A 25,561-nucleotide genomic window follows, 5' to 3' on the forward strand; every position below is an offset into this window, starting at 1 on the left:
TGTAGTGGAGAGGGGTTTTAAACGATAAAATGTGTTTTTAACATTTTATTTTATAATGTTTTAAAACTCCTTTATCAGGGGCAAGAGTTTTCAGGACATTAACTGGACAAGAGATGGATAAATACCACAATCTTGCCCATGCGAATGTCCTGGCTGTGGAGATACAGAGGAGCTTGACAGATCGGAAAAGCCGGTTTTCAGCCCATGCGCATTGTGCGTTGCAAACCGGCTTTTGCGATGCCTTCCCGGATCCGTACATACTCCGGGGAGGCCGGGATTTCTGGGCCAACATTTCGGGTCGATGACCCTTTGTCAGAATTGGAGAGTGTTTGGAAAGAACACGTTTTTAACAAGAACTGAAAGGGGGAGGGGAATAAAGAACAAAAGGGAAGGTCTGTGATATGTTGGAAGACAGGAAAGATTAGAGAGACAAAAGGAATGATGGGCAAAATTGAAATGATAACGCCAGGAGTTAGAAAAACATTAGTCAAGTTAGGGTGTGCATGGTGGGATAATGACCAGCTGCCATTAGAGACAAGGAGAAAAAAAACAGGCTCAGGGCGGACAGGGGGGAAAGGGAGCCAAAGATTATACATAACGTGTATCCGCAACAAAAGATATGAACTTATTTTTCCATATTTACAAATCAAACTTAACCACTGGTTTTCTGTTTCGAAGAGGATACCTTTGCTCTCGAACAGAACCTTCCAAACTTGGAATTAAACTTAGAATCACTCAAGGCTGATCCTGAGGAAAGTTTTCCTCTAATGGATGCCCTTGATCTACATTTGGACTCTCTACAACTTCAGACTGTTTGTCTGCCTGACTCGGACTCAGGCTTAAATTCTGACTTTCACTTGGACTTGTTCCCAGTACATTTGATGTAGGATATGCTACTGGTATTGTACTTGTATCAAAACTATCTGATGAGTCAGAAATAATCGAATCATTCCAACCTTCAACTCCTTCCACATCTGTAGGTAAAATATGATCAATGTGAACAAACCTAACCTGTCCATGATCAAACATCTTGGCCAAATATGTGCGAGGATCACATATCTTCACCACTCTTCCTGGTAACCACTTTAATCATTTATGGTGATGATTCTTCACTCTAACTGTCATGTATGTAACCACAATGTAACATCACTGTATTACTGTATTCAGTCAACCTAGATGCATACCTTGACCACAAGGGGCGAACTTGTGGGAGATACTCCTTGCACAGGTATAAAAAGGGAGGTCCCACGCAGGGTCATCGCTTTTGGAGTCCTGTGAATAAAGAGTTAAGGTCACAGAGTGACCTTGTCCCTAGAATGTGCCTCGTGTGGTTTCATACTGTAGAGTAAGGACTTTACATTGGCGACGTGAAACGGGAATTCACGGCCCACGAGAATGGCCACCGGTAGCACAGAGGAACGGCACTGTGTTGGGGAAGACTGGGACGATTTTGTCGAGAGGTTTCAGCAAAGCTTCGTTACGAAAGAATGGCTGGGGGATGCAGCGGCCGACAAGCGAAGGGCTCATCTTTTGACCAGCTGCGGACCAAAGACTTACGCGCTCATGAAGGACTTACTAGCACCCGAAAAGCTGGCGGACAAAACCTTTGAACAACTTAGCAAATTGATCGGGGAGCATCTCAAACCGGCGAGTAGCATACACATGGCCCGAAACAGATTCTACACCCACCAACGTCGTGAAGGACAGAGCATACCAGACTTCGTAGCGGACCTCCGGCATTTGGCCAGCCTCTGTAAGTTCACAGACGCCTGCAGGGGGGAGATGCTAAGGGACTTCTTTATCAAGGGCATCGGTCATGCGGGAATTTTCCGCAAATTAATTGAGACCAAGGATTTGACCTTGGAAGCGGCGGCGTTGATAGCTCAAACTTTCATGGCAGGGGAGGAAGAGACGAAAATAATATACGCGCGCAATTCTGCCTCTAACGCGGCGATGGATCAGGGAGTCAACATCATCAATGCGACTCAGAGCCCCGCAGGCAGGCATGGGCAGTCTGACGCTCCCCAGGCAGCCATAGACCCCAGAGCAGGACTTCAACAGAGACAATGGCAGGCTGAACGGACATTCACGCCATCACAGTGGACAATGCGGCCCGGGATGGGGCCATTGACACCCACTAATAGGGTACTTAAGAGCAATCAAAGGGACAGTCAGCGCGAAATGACTGGCCATAGTCCCTTTGTTCCCAACAATGGAAACTTTAACTCATGCTGGAGGTGTGGGGGAAAACACTCAGCCAGATCTTGCAGATTTCAACAGTTTGTCTGCAGGAACTGCAATCTCAGTGGCCACTTAGCTCGAATGTGCAGGAAGTCTGCAACCAGACTAATATATGAGGCGGATGGACCAGAAGAGGGTTCTGTGAGGCAGGATGACTTTTGGGGCAAATCGATGGACGCCGAGGTTCAGCGGGTCCATGTGGCGAATATTCACAGTTCATACACCAAAACGCCACCAATGATGAGTGTTTTATTAAACGGTATCCCAGTATGCATGGAGCTGGACACTGGGGCCAGCCAGTCACTCATGGGCGTTCAGCAATTTGAGAAGCTATGGCCACTTAAAGCCAGTAGACCCAAATTAGCATGTATGGAGACACAATTACGGACTTACACTAAAGAAATCATTCCGGTGCTAGGCAGTGCAATGTTGGCTGTCACACACAATGGGTTAGTGAATCGGCTGCCGCTCTGGATTGTCCCAGACAATGGTCCCGTACTGTTGGGGAGGAACTGGTGAGCCGAGATGAACTGGAAATGGGGGGATGTTCACACAATGTTATCTGTGGAGTGAAGTTCGTGCTCACAAGTCCTGCAACAATTTGATTCACGATTCCAACCTGGCGTCGGGACTTTCAAAGGCACTAAAGTGGTGATACACATCACCCCAGACGCCAGGCCAGTGCACCACAAAGCCAGAGCGGTGCCTTATGTGATGCGGGAAAAGATCGAGAGCGAATTGGACCGGCTGTTGAGAAAGGGCATCATCTCGCCCGTTGAATTCAGCGACTGGGCGAGCCCCATCGTTCCCGTCCTAAAAGCGGATGGCTCTGTCAGGATCTGTGGTGACCACAAGGCCACCATCAATCGGGTGTCCCTTCAAAATCAATACCCGCTTCCGAGAGCGGAGGACCTCTTTGCCACGCTGGCAGGCGGCAAGCTGTTCACCAAGTTGGACCTCACTTCAGCCTATATGACACAGGAAGTGCCCGACAAATCTAAACTACTGACCACCATCACCACGCACAAGGGACTGTTGGTTTATAACAGGTGCCCATTTGGTATTCGATCAGCGGCCGCGATTTTTCAACGAAACATGGAAAGCCTGCTTAAATCCATTCCTGGAACAATCGTATTCCAGGACAACACGGATCCTCATCACGGGTCGAGACACCGAGGAACACCTCCACAACCTGGAGGAGATGCTATGCCGACTGGACCGGGTAGGCCTGCGACTCAAGAAGTCGAAATGTGTGTTCTTAGCTCCTGAGGTTGAGTTTCTGGGCAGGAGGGTCGCTGCAGATGGGATTCGGCCCACCGAATCCAAAACAGAGGCGATTCGACGAGCACCCAGGCCCTGCAACACATCGGAGTTGCGTTCATTCCTGGGACTGTTGAACTATTTCGGGAACTTTCTGCTGAACTTGAGCATGTTGTTGGAGCCGCTACACGTGCTCCTGCGTAAGGGTTGCGATTGGTTTTGGGGGGACTGTCAGGAACGGGCTTTTGATCGGCCGCGAAACCTACTTTGTTCAAACAAGTTGTTGACCCTGTACGACCCCTGTAAAAAAATTGGTTCTGACATGTGATGCGTTATCCTATGGGGTTGGGTGCGTGTTGCAGCAGGGTAACGCTGAGGGTCAACTACAACCTGTGGCTTATGCCTCCAGGTCGCGCTCTCAAGCAGAACGGGGATATGGGATGGTCGAGAAGGAAGCGCTTGCATGTGTCTATGGTGTAAAAAAAATGCATCAGTATCTCTTTGGTAGGAAGTTTGAATTAGCAAGGCTATCAATGCCAACACATCAGCTCGCATACAGCGATGGGCTCTCACGCTGGCTGCTTATGACTACTCCAACCGGCACCGGCCCGGCACTGAAAATTGCGCTGACGCGCTCAGCGGGCTTCCACTGGCCACCACTGAGGGGGCAGCGGAGTAAAGCGCCGAAATGGTCATGGCTGTCAATGCCTTTGACAGCGCAGGCTCCCCCATCACAGCCCGCCAGATCAAAATCTGGACAAACAGAGATCCCCTCCTATCCTGATTAAGAAATGTGTCCTGACTGGGGATTGGACGCCCGCACACAGAGCATGTCCTGAGGAGGTCAGACTGTTCCACAGATGAGTTCTCCATCCAAGCCGACTGCCTACTATGGGGCAGCCAGGTAGTCATGCCCCAGAAGGGCAGGGAGGCATTCATCAAGGAACTCCACAGCGAGCACCCAGGCATTGTGCTGATGAAGGCCATTGCCCGGTCACACGTTTGGTGGCTTGGAATTGATTCAGACCTGGAACACTGTGTTCGCAGGTGCACGACGTGTGCCCAGCTGGGTAATGCCCCCAGGGAGGCCCCGCTCAGCCCGTGGCCCTGGCCCACCAGGCCATAGTCACACATTCATGTTGACTACGTGGGCCCATTCATGGGTAAGATGTTCCTTATTGTGGTAGATACGTACTCGAAATGGATCGAGTGCATCATTCTGAATTCATGCAAGTCATCCACCACCGTGGAAAGCCTACCTGCGATCTTTGCAACACATGGCTTGCCGGACATCCTGGTTAGTGATAATGGCCCGTGTTTCACAAGCTACGAATTCCGAGAGTTTATGTCGGGCAATGGCATCAACCACGTCAGGACTGCGCTGTTCAAGCCGGCCTCCAATAGCCAGGCAGAACATGCGGTCCAAATCATTAAGCAAGGTATGCTCAGGATTCAAGGACCCTCCCCACAATGCCGCCTATTGCGTTTCCTGCTGGCCTATAGATCCCGACCGCACTCGCTCACGGGGGTCCCGCCCGCAGAGCTACTAATGAAACGGACACTCAAAACTCGGTTGTCCCTCATTCACCCAGTCCTGACCGACATAGTTGAGGGCAAGCGCAAGTCACAAAACGAGTACCATGACCGCAATTCGAGGGGAAATGTATAGAAATAAATGATCCTGTATTCGTCCTCAATCACGCCATGGGGCCCAAATGGCTTGAGTGCACTGTAATTGACAAAGACGGGAATAGGGTCATCGTGGTAAAACTAAACAATGGTCAGATATGCAGTAAGTATCTGGACCAAGTAAAAGAAAAAGGTTCAGCATCGACACAGAGGAACCTGAAGAAGACCATGAGATGGAGCTCACAACACCGCCAGTGAACGAGCAACAAGAGCATTCAGGAGAATGCACAGTCCCTGCGGTCAGCCCGGACAGGCCGGAATCACCACAGGTGACAGACACTCACGTCAGTGTCCAACAACCAGAGCCCCAACTGCGGCGCTCCACGAGGGAGCATAGACCACCTGAAAGACTAAACCTATGATCCCAATAAGACTTTGGGGGGGAGGTGATGTCATGTATGTAACATCACTGTATTACTGTATACACTCAACCTAGATGCACACCTTGACCACAAGGGGTGAACTTGTGGGAGACACTCCTTACCTGATCACACAGGTATAAGAAGGGAGGTCCCACGCAGGGTCATCGCTTTTGGAGTCCTGTGAATAAAGAGTTAAGGTCACAGAGTGACCTTGTCCCCAGAATGTGCCTCGTGTGGTTTCATACTGTAGAGTAAGGACTTTACACTAACCTTCTGATTTAATTTCACAATCTCTTACTCTACCTCTATCATGATTCTCTTTCTGTCTTAATTATTTCTTTTCTACGGACTGTGCCAAGTTCGGCTTTAACAACAAGAACCTGGTTTGTGCTGTCGTTTGAGAAACAACTCTGCTGGTGTTCTACCAGTAATTGTATGAGGAGTAATTAGAAAATTTGCTAGTTTGTGGTCCAAAGATAACTGTCGTTTCTTTGGATTTGGATCCAACATTGATCAGGGCATGTTTTACAATTTGTACTGTGCGCTCTGCCGCACCTTTTGAAGCAGGATAGTATGGTGGAACTTTGATATGTTTCACACTGTTTCTGCTCGTGAACTGTGCAAATTCTTCTGAACAAGATTGCGGCCCATTATCAGATACAGTTTCTTCTGGGAGGCCATATGAAGAAAATAATTTTCACAAATTGCCAAATGTTTTACTTGTTATTTTCCGCATCGGAAACACCTCTGCCACTTCGAATGGCTATCAATCACATCCTTTTAGCTCAGAAAAATCTATATGTAACCTTTGCCACACCCTGGGAGGCCATTTCCATGGCTATAATGGTACTGATGGTGGTTTCTTGTTTACCGATTGACATGTGTTGTATACTGACTAACGATGTACCCTATATATTTATCTAGACCTGACCACCATAAGTAACTGCATGCAAAACTCTTGGTCAAGCACATTCCCAGGTGCTGGTCATGAAGATTTCCCAATAATTTGGACCTGAATTTATTTAGGATAACCACTCTTGCACCCCACATGATACAATCTTTATCCACTGACAATTCATTCCTGTGAATGAAGTATGGATGAATATCTTTTTCTGATACCTCATGTGGCCAGCCATTTGCTATGTAATCATACACCTTTGACATAACTGGGTCACGTTTGGTTGCTTTATCAATCTCTTCAGCTGTGACTGGCAGTTCATCAATGTATGAAAAATAAAACACTTCTTCCCTATCGGGTGTAACTTGTGATGTGGAAAGCAATCTAGACATAGCATCAGCATTACTGTGATCAGCTGATCGTCTGTACTCAATATCATATGTATATGCTGACAAAATCAAAGCCCATCTCTGCATTCGGGCTGCAGCTAATGTTGGAACTGGAGGATTGCTGTCAGGGGCTTATGGTCCGTAACGATGGTAAATTTGCAACCATACAACTATTTGTGGAACTTCTTGACCCCAAAAGTCATGACAAAACTTCCCTTTCGACCTGCGCATAATTACTCTCACTGGCACTGAGAGTGCATGAAGCAACAGCAATTGGTCTCTCCTCCCCACTATGTGATACATGAGAGATCATTGCCCCAACTCCACAGGGAGAGGCGTCACATGCTTGCTTGATCTCCTTAGATATGTCATAGTGAACTAACATGGTGCTCTCTACCAACTGGCTTTTACACTCCTTGAATGCCGCATCACACTCTTCTGACCACTTCCAATGGACCTGTTTTTTAACACAACATGCAGTGGGTGTAATACTGTAGCCAAATTTGGTAGGAACTTCCCATAATAGTTCAAAAGACCCAAAAATGATCGAAGTTCAGTGACATTCTTGGGAGTGGGAAAATTTCTGATTGCATCCAGCTTTCCCTTGGTTAGATGTAAACCATCTTTGTCTATTCTGTGCCCTAAGTACTCCACTGAGTTTTGAAATAACTCATACTTGTGACAAGTCACTTGTACTCTGTGCTTCTCTAGCCATTTGAGGACTTCCTTCAATACGTTATGAATTTGCCTATTTGGTGCTGAAATTAGTATGGCATCTAAAGAACATACTATCCCTTCAATACCTTGCAAAATCTGGTTCATCACCCCTTGGAATATGGCGGGGGCGGAAGACACTCCAAACGGTAGCCTATTAAATTGATATAGGCCTAGATGAGTATTTATAGTCAAGCATGTCTTGGACTCCTCATCTAGTTCAAGTTATAAGTAGGCATTTGTGAGATCTAACTTTGAGAAGATCTGACCACCTGTCAGTGTTGTGAACAAATCTTCCACATTTGGAAATGTATTGGGGATATTACCCTCTAGAACCTGGTTTACGGTTACTTTATAATCACCACATAATCTTACCTTACCATCGAACTTAGGTACAACAACAATAGTTGTAGCCCAATTACATAGATCTATCTTCGAGATAATGTTCTCAGTCTCTAGCCTTTTGAGTTCTTGCTAAACTTTCTCCTTGAGTGCATATGGTACAGGACGTGGCTTGCAGTAAACTGGTCTAGCGTCCTTCTGTACCCTGACACTCGCCTTGAAACCTTGGATCGGACTGCCTGTTTCATGGAACATAACATAAGAACACAAGAAATAGGAGCAGGAGGAGGCAATTTGGCCCCTCAAGCCTGCACCACCATTCAATAAGATCATGGCTGATCTGATCTTGGCCTCAACTCCACTTCCCTGCCCACTCCCCATAACCCTTGACTCCCTTGTCGTTCAAAAATCTGTCTATCCCCACCTTAACTATATTCAATGACCCAGCCTCCACATCTCTCTGGAGTAGAGAATTCCAAAGATTCACGACCCTCATTTCTGTTTTAAATGGGCGACCCCTTATTCTGAAACTATGCTCCCTAGTTCTAGATTCCCCCACGAGGGAAACATCTTCTCTGCATCTACCCTGTCAAGCCCCCTCAGAATCTTATACATTTCAATAAAATTACCTCTCATTCTTCTAAACTCCAATGAGTATAGGCCCAACCTGCTCAATCTTTCTTCATAAGATAACCCCTTCATCTCACGAATCAACCTCGTGGACCTTCTCTGAACAGCCTCCAATGCAAGTATATCCCTCCTTAAATAAGGAGACCAAAACTTTACGCAGTACTCCAGGTGTGGTCTCACCAATGCCCTGTACAGTTGTAGCAGGACTTCCCTACTTTTATACTCCATCAATAAAGGCCAACATTCCATTTGCCTTCTTAATTACTTGCTGTACCTGTATGCTAACTTTTTGTGTTTCATGTGCAAGGACCCCCAAATCCCTCTGTACCGCAGCATTTTGTAATCTCTCCCCATTTAAATAATTTGCTTTTTTTATTTTTCCTACCAAAGTAGATAACCTCACATTTTCCCAGATTATACTTCACCTGCCAAATTTTTGCCCGCTCACTTAACCTATCTATATCCCTTTGCAGATTCTTTGTGTTCTCCTCACAGCTTGCTTTTCCACCTACCTTTGTATCAACAGCAAATTTGGCTACATGACACTCTGTCCCTTCATCCAAGTCATGAATATAGATTGTAAATAGTTGAGGCCCCAGCACTGATCCCTGTGGTACCCCACTAGTAACAGTTTTCCAACCTAAAAATGACCCATTTATTCTGACTCTGTGTTTTCTGTTAGTTAGCCGATCCTATATCCATGCTAATATATTCCCCCCAACCCCAGGAGCTCTTACTTTATGCAGTAACCTTTTATGTGGCACCTTATCGAATGCCTTCTGGAAATCCAAATACACCACACCCACTGGTTCCCCTTTATCCACCCTGCTCGTTACATCCTCAAAGAACTCCAGCAAATTTGTCAAACATCAATTCCCTTTCATAAAACCGTGCTGACTCTGTTTGACTGTATTATGATTTTCTAAATGTCCTGCTACTACTTCCTTAATAATGAATTCCAGCATTTTCCCAGTGACAGGGGTTAGGCTAACTGGTCTATAGTTTCCTGCTTTCTGTCTCTCTCCTTTCTTAAATAGGGGCGTTACATTTATGGTTTTCCAATCTGCTGGGACCACTCCAGAATCCAGGGAATTTTGGTAGATTACAACCAATGCATCCACTATCTCTGCAACCACTTCTTTTAAGACCTTAGGATGCAGGCCCTCAGGTCCAGGGGACTTGTCCACCTTTAGTCCCATTAGTTTTTCTCAAGTAATAGTGATTGTTTTAAGTTCCCCCCTCCCAATAGCCCCTTGATTATCAATTACTAGGATGCTTTTAGTGTCTTTTACCATGAAGACCGATACAAAATATTTGTTCAAAGTCGCTGCCATTTCCGTGTTTCCCATTATTAATTCCCCAGTCTCATCCTCTAAGGGACCAACATTTACTTTAGCTATTCTCTTCCTTTTTATATACTTGTAGAAGCTCTCGCTATCTGTTTTTATTTCTTGCTAGTTTACTCTCATAAACTATCTTCTCTCTATTATTTTTTTTGCTGGTTTCTAAAAATTTCCCAATCCTCTGATCTTCCACTATTCTTCTCAACATTGTATGCCTTTGTTTTCAATTTTTACTTCCTCAGCTAGGCACGGATGGTTCATCCTTCTCTTAGAGTCTTTCTTTAGAAACATAGAAAATAGGTGCAGGAGTAGGCCATTCGGCCCTTCTAGCCTGCACCGCCATTCAATGAGTTCATGGCTGAACATGCAACTTCAGTACCCCATTCCTGCTTTCTCACCATACCCCTTGATCCCCCTAGTAGTAAGGACTACATCTAACTCCTTTTTAATATATTTAGTGAATTGGCCTCAACAACTTTCTGTGGTAGAGAATTCCACAGGTTCACCACTCTCTGGGCGAAGAAGTTTCTCCTCATCTCGATATTTCTCACTGGAATCTATCTTTGCTGAGTGTTATGAAATATCTCCTTAAATGTTTGCCACTGCTTATCTACCGTCTTACTCTTTAATCTATTTTCCCAGTCCACTTTAGATAACTCTGCCTTCATACCTTTGTAATTGCCTTTATTTACATTTAGGACATTAGTTTGAGACCTAAGTTTCTCACCCTTAAACTGAATTTGAAATTCTACCATGCTATGATCACTCTTCCCAAGAGGATCCTTTACTATAAGCTCATTAATTAATCCTGTCTCAATACACATTACCAGATCTAAGATAGCCTGCTCCCTGGTTGGTTCCACATCATATTGTTCTAAGAAACCATCCTGAATACACTCTATGAACTCTTCCTCATGGCTACCTTTGCCAATTTGATTTGTGAAATCAATATGAAGATTAAAATCACCCATGATTATTGCCATATCTTTCTTACAAGCCTCCATTATTTCTTGATTTAGACTCTGTCCTACAGTGTAGCTACTGTTAGGAGGTCTATAGACTACTCCCAACAGTGACTTCTTTCCCTTATTATTTCTCATCTCCACCAAAACTGATTCTACATCTTGATCTTCTGAGCCAATATCATTTCTCACTACTGCACTGATCTCATCCTTTATTAACAGAGCTACCCCACCTCCTTTTCCTTTCTGCCTATCCTTTCAAAATGGCAAATACCCCTGAATATTCAGTTCCCAGCCGTGGTCACCTTGCAACCACGTCTCTATAATGGCTATCAGATCATACCCATTTGTTTCTATTTGTGCCGTCATCTCATCTATCTTATGAATGCTGCGTGCATTCAGATAAAGAGCTTTTAATTTAGTCTTTTTACCATTTTTCTCTACTCTGACCCCACTTTCTGATGCACTCATATGTTTAAACGCCCTGTCCCTTCCTGTCCCTCCCCTAGCACTATATTGCCTTCTCCTTTCTCTTTGACTTTTTACATTTCCGCTCATTTGATCCTTCCCCCCCCCCTTTGGAAGAAAGTTGTTAACGACCCTTAACTTTCATTGAACACCTTCGGATATGCTTGATGACATCATCTTTTGACGCAAATTTCATTTCCACATGAAAAATCTTATTCTAATCCAGCTTCAGTGATCCCAACCAATTCTACCTATCAAGGCAGGCTTGTCTCCTGCCACTACTCTGAAACTGATCTTTGTATTTCACCGGTACGGTGATACATCCTACAACAGGGATTTGCTCTCCTGAGTAGCCTCGCAGCTCTATCTTCGATTTCTCCAGTCAAAAATCACGTAACTTGTCGAGACATAGCGATTCCGGTACTACGCTCACAGATGCACCAGTGCCGATTTCCATTCGTATCTTGGTTCCTGCAATGTCTATTTGGATGTGATACTTCACGAATCGCTGTTAAGATACCTGTGTGCTCCTGATGATTTGTATCTGCAGAACCTCTTTGGCATGTTGCTTCTCTCCAATGTTATGTACTGTCTGCCAATTTCTACTTATCGCATTGAACATCAGTTTACTCTTCAGTCAGCATACCTCCCAATTTTCTTGCTGAAGAAACACACTGCCTTCACAAATGGATAACCGATCGCACGACTTCAATGTACTGTTACCTTGACCAGTTGCTGAGGCCTTGGGTCCCAACTACCTTGTACTTTTAACTTGCAGGCGATTCACCTCGGCTGCATGATAATTGGAAATGGTGCGAAATTCTCAGGAGTATTGGTCGGCCATATGCATCGACATAGCTGTCTGACAAGCTAAATCAAAAGTCAAGTTAGGGGTTCATAAGAACATAAGAAATAGGAGCAGGAGTAGGCCATCCTGCCCCTCAAGCCTGCTCCGCCATTTAATACGATCATGGCTGATCCAATAATGGACTCGAGTCCACTTCCCCGCCCGCTCCCCATAACCTCTTATTCCCTTATCGTTTAAGAAACTGTCTATTTCTGTCTTAAATTTATTCAATATCCCAGCTTTCTCAGCTCTCTGAGGCAGTGAATTCCACAGCTTTTTCATCCCACAAACAAAACGATCACGCAGTGTTCGGTCCTGAAAGTTTCCAAAATGACAGTGAATGGATAGCATTTTTAAAGCTACTATGTACTGATACCCTCGTCAATTAATTAATCTCATATTCCAAATGATTACTTTATACAATTTCCAGGAGTTCAGGACTGTAGTGCTGTTCGAACTTGGTTAGAACCTCTGTCAGTGGCGTGTCCTTCGGCGGGACAGGAACAAGCAAATCTTTCAGGGTTTCGTACACCTCGGGGCCTACTTCAGTCAAGAAAATAGCCCGTTTCCTTTCTAAAATCACACGGTTTTCATCATCGGGGACTTCGCCAATATTATTTGCGGTGAAAAAAATTTCTAGCCACTCCACATATGTTCCGAAAGTCTTTCGGTCATGATGAAACTCACCCAAGTGCCCTATTAGTCCCATAGGCGCAGCCAACTGGACTGTGGCAATGTCGAGAGTTCAGCCAATTTTGCTTGAAATTTACTTTGGCTTTTTAGCTGTTCTGCAAACCAAAGAACCTCTCAAAGTCTCTCTATTAGTTGGCAGGATAATCCACCAACAAAAATTTCAGCTAGGAAATCCATAAATCCTATCCTTGTCGCCGATGACATCACTAATGAACGCAATCTACAAGCTGGCTCTTAACACAGAAACTTGTCATCATGTGACTTTGCCACATGATCCTTTGTTATTTACATCAGTAGTTGCAGTACATCAGTTGTCCACGACTTGAAGCAGTAGTCCCTCCTTAAATCTCTCCATCTCTCTCCTCCTTTAAGACGTTCCTTAAAATCTACCTCTTTGACCAAGCTTTTGGTCACCTGCCCTAATATCTCCTTATATGGCTTGGTCTCAAATTTGGTCTGCTAACGCTTTTGGGACCTTTTCTACGCTAATGGCACTATATAAATTCAGGGTATTGTTAAAAGAACGTCCCACAAGTGATAACCAATACCTGTCTCACAGTATTCCCGTATTGAATAACTGTTTCACAAGAATGTAACACTCCCACATGGAGTATAGTTCCTACAGGAATGGTTTACAACATATTCAACTGAGATACATTTGAAGAACAGATGCACCCTAAATTTAGTGATGCGAAGGTAAGCTTCAACCACAGGGGGTAGCACCCTTGCCTCTGAGTCAGAAGGTCGTGGATTCAAGTCCTACTAGAGTGACTTGAGCACATAATCCAGGCTGGCACTCCCAGTACTGAGGGAGCACTGCACTGTCGGAGGTGCCGTCTTTCAGATGAGACGTTAAACTGAGGCCCCGTCTGCCCTCTCAGGTGGATGTAAAAGATCACATAGCACTATTCGAAGAGAAGGGAATTCCTGGGTCAACATTTATTCCTCAGCCACCATTACTAAAACAAATGATCTGGTAATAAAAACATAGAAACATAGAAAATAGGTGCAGGAGTAGGCCATTCGGCCCTTCAAGCCTGCACCACCATTCAATATGATCATGACTGATCATGCAACTTCAGTACTCCATTCCTGCTTTCTCTCCATACCCCTTGATCCCTTTAGCCGTTTATGACCACATCTAACTCCCTTTTGAATATATCTAACGAACTGGCCTCAACAACTTTCTGTGGTAAAGAATTCCACAGGTTAACTACTCTCTGAGTGAAGAAGTTTCTCCTCATCTCGGTCCTAAATGGCTACCCCTTATCCTTAGACTGTGACCCCTGGTTCTGGACTTCCCCCAACATCGGGAACATTCTTCCTGCATCTAACCTGTCCAATCCCTTCAGAATTTTATATGTTTCTATGAGATCCCCTCTCATTCTTCTAAATTCCAGTGAATATAAGCCTAGTCGATCCAATCTTTCTTCATATGTCAGTCCTGCCATTCGGGAATCAGTCTGGTGAATCTTCGCTGCACTCCCTCAATATCAAGAATGTTCTTCCTCAGATTAGGAGACCAAAACGGAACACAATATTCAAGATGTGGCCTCACCAAGGCCCTGTACAACTGCAGTAAGACCTCCCTGCTCCTATACTCAAATCCTCTCTCTATGAAGGCAAACACACCATTTGCCTTCTTCACCACCTGCTGTACCTGCATGCCAACTTTCAATGACTGATGTACCATGACACCCAGGTCTCGTTACACCTCCCCTTTTCCAATCTGTCACCATTCATATATTATCCTGCCTTCCTGTTTTTTCCACCAAAGTGGATAACCTCACATTATCCATATTATACTGCATCTGCCATGAATTTGCCCATTCACCTAACTTGTCCAAGTGCCCCTGCAGCCTCTTAGCATCTTCCTCACAGCTCACACCGTCACCCAGCTCAGTGTCATCTGCAAACTGGAGATATTACATTCAATTCCTTCATCTAAATCATTACTGTATATTGTAAACAGCTGGGGTCCCAACACTGAACCTTGCAGTATCCCACTGGTCACTGCCTGCCATTCTGAAAAGGACCTGTTTATTCCTACTCTTTGCTTCCTGTCTGCCAACCAGTTCTCTATCCACGTCAATACATTACCCCCAATACCATGTGCTTTAATTTTGCACACTAATCTCTTGTGTGGGACTTTGTCAAAAGCCTTTTGAAAGTCCAAATACACCACATCCACTGGTTCTCCCTTGTCCACTCTACTAGTTACATCCTCAAAAAACTCTAAAATTTGTCAAGCATGATTTCCCTTTCATAAATCCATGCTGACTTGGACCGATCCTGTCACTGCTTTCCAAATGTGCTGCTATTACATCTTTAATAATTGATTCCAACATTTTCCCCACTATCGATGTCAGGCTAACCGGTCTATAATTACCCGTTTTCTCTCTCCCTCCTTTTTTAAAAAGTGGTGTTACATTAGCTACCCTCCAATCCATAGGAACTGATCCAGTGTCTATAGAATGTTGGAAAATGATCACCAATGCATCCAGTATTTCTAGGGCCACTTCCTTAAGTACTCTGGGATGCAGACTATCAGGCCCTGGGGGTTTATCGGCCTTCAATCCCATCAATTTCCCTAACATTTCCTGACTAATAAGGATATCCTTCAGTTCCTCCTTTTCGCTAGACCCTCGGTCCCCTAGTATTTCCGGAAGTTTATTTGTGTCTTCCTTTGTGAAGACAGAACCAAAGTATTTGTTCAATTGGTCTGCCATTTCCTTGTTCCCCATTATAAATTCACCTGATTCTGACTGCAAGGGACCTACGTTGGTCTTCACTAATCTTTTTCTCTTCACATATCTAGAGAAGCTTTTGCAGTCAGTTTTTATATTCCTTGCAAGCTTACTCTCAGACTCTATTTTTCCCCTCCTAATTAAACCCTTAGTCCTCCTCTGCAGAATTCTAAATTTCTCCCAGTCCTAGGTTTGCTGCTCTTTCTGGCCAGTTTATATGTCTCTTCCTTGGATTTAACACTATCCCTATATGGCGGAGAGGCGCTGTTGGCGCGGATACATGACCTCATCTCTCTCATCTGGAGGGAGGAGAGCATGCCGGGAGATTTGAGAGATGCAGTGATTGTGACCATTTTTATAAAGGGGGACAAGTCCAACTGCGGCAACTACAGGGGAATCTCCCTGCTTTCAGTCACTGGGAAAGTTGTCGCTCGAGTTCTCCTCAATTGTCTTCTCCCTGCGGCAAGGAGCTCCTCCCAGAATCACAATGTGAATTTCGTCCCCTACGAGGCACAACAGACATGATCTATGCAGCGCGCCAGTTGCAGGAAAAATGCAGGGAGCCCTTATACATGGCCTTTTTCGATCTTACAAAGGCCTTTGACACTGTCAACCGTGAGGGTCTATGGAGCGTCCTCCGCCGTTTCGGCTGCCCCCAAAAGTTTGTCAACATCCTTCATCTGCTTCACGATGACATGCAGGCGGTGATCCTTACCAACGGATCCATTACAGACCCAATTCACATCCGGACTGGGGTCAAACAGGGCTGCGTCATCGCTCCAACCCTCTTCTCAATCTTCCTCACCGCCATGCTCCACCTCACAATCAACAAGCTCCCCGCTGGAGTGGAACTAAACTACAGAACCAGTGGGAAACTGTTTAACCTACGCCGCCTCCAGGCCAGGTCCAAGATCACCCCAACCTCTGTCATTGAGCTGCAGTATGAGGATGATGCCTGCGTCTGTACACATTCAGAGGCTGAACTCCAGGATATAGTCAATGTATTCACTGAGGCATATCAAAGCATAGGCTTTACGCTTAACATTCGTAAGACAAAGGTCCTTCACCAGCCTGTCACCGCCGCACAGCACTGCCCCTCCAATCATCAAGATCCACGGCGCGGTCCTGGACAACGTGGACCATTTCCTATATCTCTTATCAACAAAGGCAGACATTGATGTGGATATTCAGCATCGCCTCCAGTGCCCCAGCGCAGCCTTCGACCGCCTGCGGAAAAGAGTGTTTGAAGACCAGGCCCTCAAATCTACCACCAAGCTCATGGTCTATAGGGCTGAAGTAATACCCGCCCTCCTGTATGGTTCTGAGGCATGGACGATGTATAGAAGGCACCTCAAGTCGCTGGAGATATATCACCAACGACGTCGCCACAAGATCCTGCAAATCCCCTGGGAGGACAGGCGCACCAACATCAGTGTCCTCGACCAGGCCAACATCCCCAGTATTGAAGCACTGACCACACTCGATCAGCTTCGCTGGGCAGGCCACATAGTACACATGCGAGATACGAGACTCCCTAAGCAAGTGCTTTATGCGGAGCTCCTTCGTGGTAAACGAGCCAAAGGCGGACAGTGGAAACATTATAAGGACACCCTCAAAGTCTCCCTGGTAAAGTGCGACATCCCCACTGACACCTGGGAGACCCTGGCCGCAGACCGCCCGAGATGGAGAAAGTCCATCGGGAGGGCGCTGAGTTCTTTGAGTCTCAATGCAAAGAGGATGAAGAGGCCAAGCGCAGGCAGCGGAAGGAACGCGCGGCAAACCAGCCCCACCGACAGCTTTCCTCGACGAATGTCTGTCCCACCTGTAACAGGGTCTGTGGCTTTCGTATCGGACTGTTCCGCCATCAAAGGACTCACTTTGGGAGTGGAAGCAAGTCCTCCTCGATTCCGAGGGACTGCCTATGATGATGATAATTTCCCTTGTAAGCCGCGGTTGAGCCACCTTCCCCGTTTTATTTTTACGCCAGACAGGGATGTACAATTGTTGAAGTTCATCCATGTGATCTTTAAATGTCTGCCATTGCCTATCCACCGTCAACCCTTTAAGTATCATTCGCCAGTCTATCCTAGCCAATTCACGTCTCATACCATCGAAGTTGCCTTTCTTTAAGTTCAGGACTCTAGTCTCTAAATTAACTGCGTCACTCTCCATCATAATGAAGAATTCTACCATATTATGGTCATTCTTTCCCAAGGGGCCTCGCACAACAAGATTGCTAATTAATCCTCTCTCGTTACACAACACCCAATCTAGGATGGCCAGCTCTCTAGTTGGCTCCTCGACATATTGGTCTAGAAAACCATCCCTTATACACTCCAGGAAATCCTCCTCCACCGCATTGCTACCAGTTTGATTAGCCCAATCTATATGTAGATTAAAGTCGCCCATGATAACTGCCCAAAAAAAATCTCAGTACTGCTTGTTGGAGCTTGCTGTGCACAAATTGGCTGCCTTGTTTCCTACATTACAACAGTGACTACACTTCAAAAGTACTTCATTGACTGTAAAACGCTTTGGGACGTCCTGGGGTCATGAAAGGTTCGGTATAAATGCAACTTTTTTCTTTATAAGCCTTGTTGGCAGTTAAAGAGTTATCACTGATCCTCGCCAGACTGATTCTCAACCCCAGCCACGCTCAGAGTTCTCAGCGCCGCCTGAGTATCGGTCCTTCTTCCTCCTAGCTGATATTGGGCAGGATTCCCAGAAAATCCCAGCTGGAGTCTGATATACGTAAGAGTGCTTAGCTGCAAAATGAGACTGTCAAGAATTATGTCAACCATTTAAAATCGATCCCATCCTTCCCGGATTTCATTTGTCCACAATCTTCCTCATGCCAGGTACAGAATGATGCAGCACAGGATGAGGCCATTCGGCCCATCTTTGAAAGAGCTATCCAATCAGTCCCACTCCCCCGCTCTTTCCCCATAGCCCTGCAAATTTATGCTTTTCAAGGATATATCCAATTCCCTTTCGAACGTTACTACTGAATCTGCTTCCATTGCCCTTTCAGGCAGCGCGTTCCAGATCACAGCAACGTGCTGCATGCAGACATTTTACTCCTCTCCCCTCTGGTTTTGCCAATTGCCTTAAATTTGTGTGGCCTGGTTACAGCTCCTCCTGCCAGTGGAGCGTGCCAGTCTAGATTCTATGCTGGGTTCCTGACTCAGAGCCCATCTGACTAATTGTTCTGTAACGAACTCACATTTGGATTTTCCTTCCGGGAACTAGCGCTGTCAACCGGCACATTTTAAATGACTGCAAACTGGTTCAGGTTCTCAACAAATACAAAAGCAAAAATGCTGCCGATGCTGGAATCTGAAAAAAAAAAACCCAGAAAATGCTGGAAATACTCAGCGGGTCGGGCAGCATCTGTGGAGAGAGAAACCGAGTTAGCGTTTCAGGTCGATGACCCTTTGTCAGCTTCTCAACAGTTGTACTTAATTGCAGTAATTTTAAATGTGCAGTTTGACAGCACTAGTACCGCTGTTCCTATGGAGCCATAAATATAAAAGATGGTCAATAATAAATCCAATGGGGAATTCAGGAGAAACCTCTTTAGCCAGAAAGCGGTGAGAATGTGGAACTTGCAGTGACAGGGAGTGGTTTATGCGAACAGCTTAGAAGCATTTAAGGGGAAGCTATGAGGGAGAAAGGGATAGATGGATATGCTGGTAGGGTGATCATCATCATCAGAGGCAGTCCCTCGGAATCGAGGAAGACTTGCTTCCACTCTTAACATGAGTCCTTAGGTGGCTGAACAGTCCAATACGAGAGCCACAGTCCCTGTCACAGGTGGGACAGATAGTCGTTGAGAATAAGAGCGGGTGGGACAGGTTTGCCGCACGCTCTTTCCGCGGCCTGCGCTTGGTCTCTGCATGCACTTGGACGAGACTTGAGGTGCTCAGCACCCTCCCGGATGCACTTCCTCCACTTAGGGCGGTCTTTGGCCAGGGACTCCCAGGTGTCGGTGGGGATGCCGCAGATTATCAGGGAGGCTTTGAGGGTGAGATGAAGTAGGGTTGGAGGAGGTGCGTGTGACCGGCATAGACCAGTTGGGCCAAATGGGCTGTTTCTGTGCTGTACATTCTGTGTGTGAGCCAAAGTATTTCTCTCTCACTGTCCCCTGGCTCCTTCCCTTTCCCGTTCTCCTTCTGTCCGTTGCTCACTCGTCTCATCTTTCTCTTTTGCTTTTCTCATTTCCTTTCATCCTCCTCCCACTCTTGGCCTTTCCGCTCCCCGAATTCTCTGGCAGGCAGTGAGCAGCTGTCAGGAAGTATCCAGCTGATAATCCCACCGCCCATGCACACTTCTCCTGGCACAGTGCTCCTGCCATTTAGTAGCCTGCAGCAATCCTTGGCCGTGAATCGCATTCCCTTCAAGCATTCCCCAAAATAAGAATCCTAATAGCGATGTGGATTTTTTTTTGTGTGTGCAATGATTTGCAGAGTATCACATTTTTGGGGAATTCCGAATAAGTGTGGTCTGTTACAAAAATAAAACCAGGGGGGAAATATGTTGGCAGCGTTGCAGGAAATTTCCTCAGTGTACTCTGCTTGCGATTTTGCTGGACTGAGTTACCAATGCAGCAGCTGGAACTGTCTGACTGGCCTGTGCATTGACTGTTCCTGCCATCCGCTGGATTGGTTGGGCATTACTTGTATGCTGAAACTGAATAGGAAAAATAGGAGCATAAAAACAGGAAGAGGCCATTCAGGAGGAGGCCATTCAATTAGACCATGGCTGATCTGTACCTTAACTCCATCTGCCCTCCTTGTTTCTGTAACCCTTAATACCCCTTACCCAACAAAAATCTATCGATCTCAGTGTTGAATTTTTCCATTGACTCCACCTGGCCTCAACAGCGTTTTTGGGAGAGAGTTCCAGATTCCCACCACCCTGTGTAAAGTCCTTACTCTACAGTATGAAACCACATGAGGGACATTCTGGGGACAAGGTCACTCTGTGACCTTAACCCTTTGTTTACAGTACTCCAAAGACCTCCCTTTTTATACCTGTGTGATCAGGTAAGGAGTGTCTCCCACAAGTTCACCCCTTGTGGTCAAGGCGTGCATCTAGGGTGAGTGTATACAGTAATACAGTGATGTTACATTGTAGTTACATACATAACATCACCTACTCCCCCCCCCCCCGCCTCCAAAGTCTTATTGGGATCATAGGTTTAGTCTTTCAGGTGGTCTACGCTCCCTCGTGGAGCGCCGCAGTTGGGGCTCTGGTTGTTGGACACTGACGTGAGTGTCTGTCACCTGTGGTGATTCCGGCCTGTCCGGGCTGACCGCAGGGACTGTGCATTCTTCTGATTGCTCTTGTTGCTCGTTCACTGGCGGTGTTGTGAGCTCTATCTCATGGTCTTCTTCAGGTTCCTCCGTGTCGATGCTGAACCTTTTTTTTACTTGGTCCAGATGCTTACTGCATATCTGACCATTGTTGAGTTTTACCACGATGACTCTATTCCCCTCTTTGTCAATTACAGTGCCCTCAAGCCATTTGGGCCCCATGGCATGATTGAGGACGAATACAGGATCATTTATTTCTATACATCTCCCCCTCGCATTACAGTCATGGTACTCATTCTGTGACTTGCGCCTGCCCTCAACTATGTCGGTCAGGACTGGATGAATGAGGGACAACCGAGTTTTGAGTGTCCGTTTCATTAGTAGCTCTGCGGGCGGGACCCCGTGAGCGAGTGCGGTCGGGATCTATAGGCCAGCAGGAGACGCGATGGGCGGCATTGTAGCGAGGGTCCTTGAATCCTGAGCATACCTTGCTTAATGATTTGGACTGCACGTTCCGCCTGGCCATTGGAGGCCGGCTTGAACGGCGCAGTCCTGACATGGTTGATGCCATTGCCCAACATAAACTCTCGGAATTCATAGCTTGTGAAACATGGGTCATTATCACTAACCAGGATGTCCGGCAAGCCATGGGTTGCAAAGATCGCACGTAGGCTTTCCACGGTGGTGGATGATGTGCATGAATTCAGCATGATGCACTCGATCCATTTCGAGTATGCATCTACCACAATAAGGAATATCTTTCCCATGAACGGGCCCACGTAGTCAACATGAATGCGTGACCACGGCTTGGTGGGCCAGGGCCACGGGCTGAGCGGGACCTCCCTGGGGGCATTACCCAGCTGGGCACACGTCGTGCACCTGCGAACACAGTGTTCCAGGTCTGAATCAATTCCCGGCCACCATACATGTGACCGGGCAATGGCCTTCATCAGCACAATGCCTGGGTGCTCGCTGTGGAGTTCCCTGATGAATGCCTCCCTGCCCCTCTGGGGCATAACTACCCGGCTGCCCCGTAGTAGGCAGTCGGCTTGGATGGAGAGCTCATCCATCCGTCTATGAAACGGTCTGACCTCCTCTGTGTGCAGGCGCCCAATCCCCAGTCAGGACACATTTCTTAATCAGGATAGGAGGGGATCTCTGTTGGTCCAGATTTTGATCTGGCGGGCTGTGATGGGGGAGCCTGCGCTGTCAAAGGCATCGACAGCCATGACCATTTCAGCGCTTTGCTCCGCTGCCCCCTCGATGGTGGCCAGTGGAAGCCTGCTGAGCACGTCAGCGCAATTTTCAGTGCTGGGCCGGTGCTGGATGGAGTAGTCATAAGCAGCCAGCGTGAGAGCCCATCTCTGTATGCGAGCAGATGCGTTGGTATTGATAGCCTTGCTGTCTGACAACAGGGATGTTAATGGCTTGTGGTCAGTCTCTAATTCAAACTTCCTACCAAAGAGGTACTGATGCATTTTTTTTACACCATAGACACATGCAAGCGCTTCCTTCTCGACCATCCCATATCCCCGATCTGCTTGAGAGAGCTACCTGGAGGCATAAGTCACAGGTTGTAGTTGACCCTCAGCGTTGCTGTGCTGCAACACGCACCCAACCCCCTAGGACGATGCATCACATGTCAAAACCAATTTCTTACAGGGGTCGTACAGGGTCAACAACTTGTTTGAACAAAGTAGGTTTTGCGCATGATCAAAAGCCCGTTCCTGACAGTCCCCCCTAAAACCAATCGCAACCCTTACGCAGGAGCACGTGTAGTGGTTCCAACAACGTGCTCAAGTTCGGCAGAAAGTTCACGAAATAGTTCAACAGTCCCAGGAATGAACGCAACTCCGATGTGTTGCAGGGCCTGGGTGCTTGTCGAATCGCCTCTGTTTTGGATTCGGTGGACCGAATCCCATCTGCAGCAACCCTCCTGCCCAGAAACTCAACCTCAGGAGCTAAGAACACACATTTAGACTTCCTGAGTCACAGGCCTACCCGGTCCAGTCGGCATAGCATCTCCTCCAGGTTGTGGAGGTGTTCCTCGGTGTCTCGACCTGTGATGAGGATGTCGTCCTGGAATACGATCGTTCCAGGAATGGATTTAAGCAGGCTTTCCATGTTTCTTTGAAAAATTGCAGCCGCTGATCGAATGCCAAACGGGCACCTGTTATAAACTAACAGTCCCTTGTGCGTAGTGATGTTGGTCAGTAGTTTAGATGTGTCGGCCAGTTCCTGGGTCATATAGGCTGAAGTGAGGGCCAACTTGGTGAACAGCTTGGTGAAGAGGTCCTCTGCTCTCGGGAGCAGTTATTGATCTTGTAGGGACACCCGATTGATGGTGGCCTTGTAGTCGCCACAGATCCTGACAGAGCCGTCTGCTTTTAGGACGGGAACAATGGGTCTCACCCAGTTGCTGAATTCAACAGGCGAGATGATGCCCTCTCTCAACAGCCGGTCCAATTCGCTCTCGATCTTTTCCCGCATCACATAAGGCACCGCTCTGGCTTTGTGGTGCACTGGCCTGGCATCCAGGGTGATGTATATCACTACTTTGGTGCCTTTGAAAGTCCCGATGCCAGGTTGGAATCTTGAATCGAATTGTTGTAGGACTTGTGAGCACGAACTTTGCTCTACAGATGACATTGCGTGAACATCCCCCCAATTCCAGTTCATCTCAGCTAACCAGCTCCTCCCCAACAGTGGGGAATCATTGCCCGGGACAATCCAGAGCGGCAGCCGATTCACTAACCCATTGTGTGTGACAGCCAAAATTGCACTGCCTAGCACCGGAATGATTTCTTTAGTGTAAGTCCGTAACTGTGTCTCCATACGTGCTAATTTGGGTCTACTGGCTTTAAGTGGCCATAGCTTCTCAAATTGCTGAACGCCCATGAGTGACTGGCTGGCCCCAGTGTCCAGCTCCATGCGTACTGGGATACCGTTTAATAAAACCCTCATCATCATTGATGGCGTTCTGGTGTATGAACTATGAATATTCGCCACATGGACCCGCTGAACCTCGGCATCCATCGATTTGCCCCAAAAGTCATCCTGCCTCAAAGAACCCTTTTCTGGTCCATCCGCCTCATATATTAGTCTGGTTGCAGGCTTCCTGCACATTCGAGCTAAGTGGCCACTGAGATTGCAGTTCCTGCAGACAAACTGTTGAAATCTGCAAGATCTGGCTGAGTGTTTTCCCGCACACCTCCAGTATGAGGTAAAGTTTCCATTGTTGGAAACAAAGGGATTATGGCCAGGCATTCCGCGCTGACTGTCCCTTTGACTGCTCTTAAGTATCCTATTAATGGGTGTCAATGGCCCCATCCTGGGCCGCATTGTCCGCTGTGATGTCCGTTCAGCCTGCCATTGTCTCTGTTGAAGTCCTACTCTGGGGTCTATTGCTGCCTGGGGAGTGTCGGACTGCCCCTGCTTGCCGCGGGACTCTGAGTCGCATTGATGATGTTAACTCCCTGATCCATCGCCGCGTTAGAGGCAGAATTGCGCGCGTATATTATTTTCGTCTCTTCCTCCCCCTCCATGAAAGTTTGAGCTATCAATGCCGCCGCTTCCAAGATCAAATCCTTGTTCTCAATTAATTTGCGGAAAATTCCCGCATAACCGATGCCCTCGATAAAGAAATTCCTTGGCATCTCCCCCCTGCAGGCGTCTGTGAACTTACAGAGGCTGACCAAACGCCGGAGGTCCGCTACGAAGTCCGGTATGCTCTGTCCTTCACGACGTCGGTGGGTGTAGAATCTGTGTGGGGCCATGTGTATGCTACTCGCCGGTTTGAGGTGCTCCCCGATCAATTTGCTAAGTTCTTTAAAGGTTTTGTCTGCCAGCTTTTCAGGTGCTAGTAAGTCCTTCATGAGCGCGTAAGTCTTTGGTCCACAGCTGGTCAAAAGATGAGCCCTTCGCTTGTCGGCCGCTGCATCCCCCAGCCATTCTTTCGTAACTCAGCCTTGCTGAAGCCTCTCGACAAAATCGTCCCAGTCTTCCCCAACACAGTGCCGTTCCTCTGTGCTACCGCTGGCCAGTCTCGTGGGTCGTGAATTCCCGTTTCTCGTCGCCAAATGTAAAGTCCTTACTCCACAGCATGAAACCACACGAGGCACATTCTGGGGACAAGGTCACTCTGTGACCTTAACTATTTATTCACAGGACTCCAAAGACGATGCCCCTGCGTGGGACCTCCCTTTTTATACCTGTGTGATCAGGTAAGGAGTTCACCCCCTGTGGTCAAGGTGTGCATCTAGGTTGAGTGTATACAGTAATACAGTGGTGTTACATTGTGGTTACATACATGACATCACCTCCCCCCCTGTGTGTGAAGAAGTGCTGCCTGACATCACCCTGAACGGCCTGGCCCTAATTTAAGGATGTGCCCCTTGTTCTGGGCTCCCCACCAGAGGGAATAGTTTCTCCGTATCGAACCAATTGAAATTAAAGCTGGGGTACTCGGGGGTGATGTCAAGAAGCACTTCTTCACATATGGGGGGCGTCACATCCAAACCTGTCGGTGGACTGTGTGGGGGGCGTCACATGCTCACCTGTTGATGGACTGCTGCTATAGACGGCTCCCCAGGCTCCGCCCCTGGGCTGTTGCTATGGACGGTTCCCCAGGCTCCGCCCCTGGGCTGTTGCTATGGGCGGCT

General features: G+C 47.0%; 1 protein-coding gene across 1 annotated transcript in view; it reads left to right on the plus strand.

The window, feature by feature from the left end:
• Positions 1–25,561, plus strand: part of tbce (tubulin folding cofactor E) — a 109,524-nt gene that overhangs the window by 21,284 nt on the left and 62,679 nt on the right. The gene's annotated exons all lie outside the window — the stretch shown is intronic.

Source organism: Pristiophorus japonicus, chromosome 7 (assembly GCF_044704955.1).
Source record: "Pristiophorus japonicus isolate sPriJap1 chromosome 7, sPriJap1.hap1, whole genome shotgun sequence".
In the NCBI taxonomy this organism is placed as follows: Eukaryota; Metazoa; Chordata; class Chondrichthyes; family Pristiophoridae; genus Pristiophorus; species Pristiophorus japonicus.